Source organism: Gadus macrocephalus, chromosome 13 (genome assembly GCF_031168955.1).
Source record: "Gadus macrocephalus chromosome 13, ASM3116895v1".
Lineage (NCBI taxonomy): Eukaryota > Metazoa > Chordata > Actinopteri > Gadiformes > Gadidae > Gadus > Gadus macrocephalus.
In genome coordinates this window covers 17,195,103-17,199,598 of record NC_082394.1, presented here as the reverse complement: position 1 = coordinate 17,199,598, position 4,496 = coordinate 17,195,103, and the positions used below count along the sequence as shown (strand labels likewise).

The following is a 4,496-nucleotide window of genomic DNA, read 5'->3' as shown; positions in this document are numbered from 1 at the left end:
ACACACACACACACACACACACACACACACACACACACACACACACACACACACACACACACACACACACACACACACACACACACACACACACACACACACACACACACACACACACACACACACACACACAGAAACTGATAGTGTGTAAAGAAATGTAACCCCGGCAGGTTTACAGGTCATTGGTTTTAGGGATCATGGTGTCCAGCTCCTTGATGCGGTCTTTAATGTTGAATCTCCTTCGTCTCTTGACTTTTCAATAGAAAAGACAGAGAGATAGACTCAACACCTTCGGGCATTGAGCTGTGTACAGCTTCAGCCCACAAATGTGCCTTTTTTAGCGGCCCATAAATACAAACAAAGCTAAATAGATTGAATTTAAAGTCTCAGTATTAATGTAAATACAAATTATTTCCACAAATTAGAATCGCTTTTGTGCGACCTATGCTCTCTCTCAATAATGATTTTATTTTTATATTATTCTTCCACAAGTACACTCCTAGTTGCTTCTTTGTCTTTTTGTAGTGTGTGGCGTGTAGCAAACGTTCCCTTGGTAGTGGGTAGACGGAGTCATAGTGTCATGTCAGTGTCAGCCCCCAGAATGCATCAGTACTGGAATAGTGCTCACTGTTAAAGCAAGAGAGCAGCAATACAAAATGAAAGCATGCACACACTCCCATACACACACACAGCAGTGTGCCTTGAGGCTGTGTTAAATTCGGAACATGTGACATGTCTCCCGTGCCTGTGTCTGTATCCGTCTCGCTCTCTCTCCGGATGTTCACGTGCACAGAGCCGCCCTCTCGGGGGATGCACAGGAGCGGCTCAGGGACAATGCGTTGTCATTGGCTCGCTGACGCCTTGTTCTGTTGGGATCTGCCGTGTGGGTGTGGAACATGGTCAGCCTGAGCTGGAGCTCCTCTGTGTGGAAGCAGCCAGAAGCAGGCTTTTTGATTTGATAGTAGCTTTTAATGATCAGTTCAGACGAAAAGAAAAGGAAGGAAATATATTGATGATTTTGTTTTTATTATTATTATATTATTATTAAAGTAAGCTTTTAAAGTGTTGTGTATTATTATAGTTCTTGTTTTTTTCTCTCTCTCTCCCCAAAGCACTGGAAGCTATATTGTATTTGGTTGTACATGAATTATGATATAAGATTTATGTCAGGTATTTTATGCCACAATGCCACTTAATGTATTGTGTTTTTATTTTGTTTTATTCCAGAAATGCCTCTCAGCCATTATGAATTTCTTGCCATGAATTGATTAATGCCGGTAACTAGATTATTTATGGATATTGGCAAGAATGGATAATTTCCGGTAACCAGATTACATTTTTGTCAATCCCACCATCAGACACAACTTGAGAAGTGACAGATCTGTACTGCATGCTCTCTGTTCAAAGAATGTGCACATTTATAATGTCCTTTTTATATCGACTTTATTATTATTTATCTCCAAAAATTGTAACCCTTAAGAAGTAGATCAGGAATGATCCCCTGATTGGATAGAAATCATCTCACTATGTGGCGTCACCACTTGTCTGAACGAAGCGGGTCATCTTTTTTATCCCCCATCATGCCCTATTCCTGACTTTAGTTTCCCAGGAGACAGGCAGTCTTGACTGCCTTCAAATTAACTTGAAACAAGAAGTTTGAGATGACACAGCTTCAACCGTCTTTCCCCCGTTCTATCCATCTATCTCTGGCTACTGATATCACTCTTTCTTTCTCTATCTCTCTCTCTGACACTCCCGCCTTATTGGACGTGCCTTTCTGTCTGTCAGCCACACTCCTGACTGTTGCTGTTGTGTCAGCCAACCCTCCACAGATCCCTCCAGTCTTTCCACTTCTCCCGCATCGCAATGTAAAGAAACTGCCAATCTTGTTTTACAGTATGTGTATATAAAACATTTTACTAGAATCTACTCACCGTCTTCATTTGTCTTTCTTGTATCTTGCGTTGATTTGGTCTTCCGTCCTTTTCTGTTTTATGGAGCCATTTCACGGTTGTAGTTTCTACTCATGACCATCAGAGGGCATCAGAGATCCATTTGTGTGTATTTTATGTCTGCTCAGGCCTATCTATACTGTCAGTGGTTCAGGAACATAGTGCAGACACACACAGAGCGGGTGTATAGATTTATCCTTGACTATATACCTACATTATAGATTTACTCTCGGCTCACTCAAGAGCTCTTAACATCAGTAGTTTACTATCTAAGAAAAATACGATTTTTTTATATTGCTATTCAATCTTTAAGGGATATTTAAAATGGGTAGTTTTATACCCTCTGGTAACATACATGCCTCTGCATATGCTTGTATACATAGCCTACATGCATGCATGCATATACGCACATTGTCGTTGATTTGAAATCTCATCAGGGCTTAGTGAATTCATATCTTCAGCTTCATATGTATGTTGTAACACCCAAATAATGACATTGAAATAACATCGCCTTGCTAAATGAAGTATGGTTGAGTGGTATTTGCCGGTGCTGATAAGGCTACACATCCCTGCACCCTCATCTTTAAATGTGGAGGGCCTGTACACCAGCAGCTCCTCCTCCTCCCCATCACATTGGCCTCTCCTCCTCTGGCCTGATGTATTAGTCCCCGGGCCGCTTCACTAGGATCCATATCTGCCCTTAAACAGTCTTTCTTAGCTTAAATCAGGGTAATCTTATTCCTCACACACACACACACACACACACACACACACACTGAAACACACTGATGCTGATATGTAAGTGTGGCTGAGAGTCTGCAGCCCATCCGCGGGCCCATTCTCCCTGGTCTTTATGATGCTAATGTACTCCCCAGTCTAATAAATCCCTGTAGAGCCCCAGAGAGGAGATCTTATGGCTCACACCCATAGCCACCGCTTCTACCCCCCACACCCGCCTCCCTCCGTCCCCCTACCCATACACACACACTTAACTGCGGCAGAAGTGCATGCCTTGCACTTCTACGAATACTTGGGTGGTTGTTGAGGAGAGCGAGGGAGAGAGAGAGAGGAGAGGTTGAAACAAATCAAACATGAAGGTGCAATTCCAGTTACCATTGGGATGTGTGTGTGCGTGTGTGTGTGTGCGTGTGTGTGTGTGATTACCGACCGGGCAGAAGCAGCAACTGCATTGGGGTTCACACTGAGTCAATCTGTGGCCATTGACCACAAAGGAGCTTGATGTTCTGTTAACGATCATGTCTTAATACCTGCTACGGAAACTATGGTTAAAATACACCATGAATCCCTGGTTGTTTGGTGTAACCTGTATGAGGCCAAGAATACATGTTATTGAGGTAAATTAATGGAAGTTCTGTCATTAATTAACAATAATGATCCATAATACACTTTGGCCGCTGAAGTGGGTTACTATGGTGTCTGTGTGTGTGTGTGTGTGTGTGTGTGTGTGTGTGTGTGTGTGTGTGAGTTCCAGAGGCGGTCGGGGCCTTGACAGGAGTGGGGGCCCTTGTCTCGGCTAACCCGCTCCGGGAAAGAACACAGTGAGGAGGCGAAGGAAGAGGACAAGAAAAATAATCATGGAAGGTGCTCTGGCGTCTTCCACAACAAACAGGGAACAAGGGTCTTCATTCAGGTCTGGGATAGGCTCTATTACACAAGCAGGGGAAACTCAGGGTACCTCTCACTCTATCTATCCTCTAGATCTGTCTTGGTCTCCCTCCCTCTCTCTCTCTCTCTCTCTCTCTCTCTCTCTCTCTCTCTCTGCTTTTACATTCAAAACTAATGAAATTTCCTATTTTCGTTCGCCTTTTTCAATCTTTGTCCCTCCCGTGCCGTTTTAACCGCCTCTCTTTTCCTCACACCCCTCACACATCCATCACTCACACACACACACACACACACACACACACACACACACACACACACACACACACACACACACACACACACTCTGTTCTTCTTCACTGCCACCTCTGTCATGTCTCCTCCTCCCACAGCGTGCATGCGGTCCGCTGTTCTCCGTGTGTACATGAGACCCCCACTCCCTCCCTGGGGAGCAGTGTGTCACTCAGCTTGAAGCCCAAGGAGGGGAGGTGAAAGGGGGCTGATTGAGCTAATTTAGCCCCTGGATGCGAGAGCAGGAAAGGCCTCACCCTCTGCTAATAGACAGACATCAAAATGGAGATGAGGGGGGGGTAGGGGTGGGGATGAAAGAAGCGATGTGTGGGGGGGAGGGGAGCAGGAGAAAGCCTATAAAATTGAGATGACTTTTTGATGGATTTATATCTTTTTGTCCAAGGGGATGTGGAAGAAACTTTTATGAACACTGAGTGACATTGGGAAGTTGCTAAAGGTTTATGCGTGTTGCCTTCAATTAAAACCTGCTGATATTACGTATTGATCCCTCCATGCTCCATTAAGATACCGTCAATCAGTGGCTGCTTTATTATCTGTTCCGGCCGGGGTCACCCGCTGTACATCCTCCATGACAGGCCCGGCTGAAACTCACACCAAAACCACTGGCTT

General features: G+C 44.5%; 1 protein-coding gene across 11 annotated transcripts in view; it reads left to right on the top strand.

The window, feature by feature from the left end:
- Nucleotides 1-1,929, top strand: part of tfeb (transcription factor EB) — a 27,016-nt gene extending 25,087 nt beyond the window's left edge. For all 11 annotated transcript variants that reach the window (XM_060069555.1, XM_060069554.1, XM_060069552.1 and 8 more), the window contains one exon: nucleotides 1-1,929. This exon is cut by the window's left edge and continues 1,698 nt beyond it. The gene's annotated coding sequence lies outside the window, so the exon portion shown is untranslated.
- Nucleotides 1,930-4,496: the final 2,567 nt, after the last annotated feature.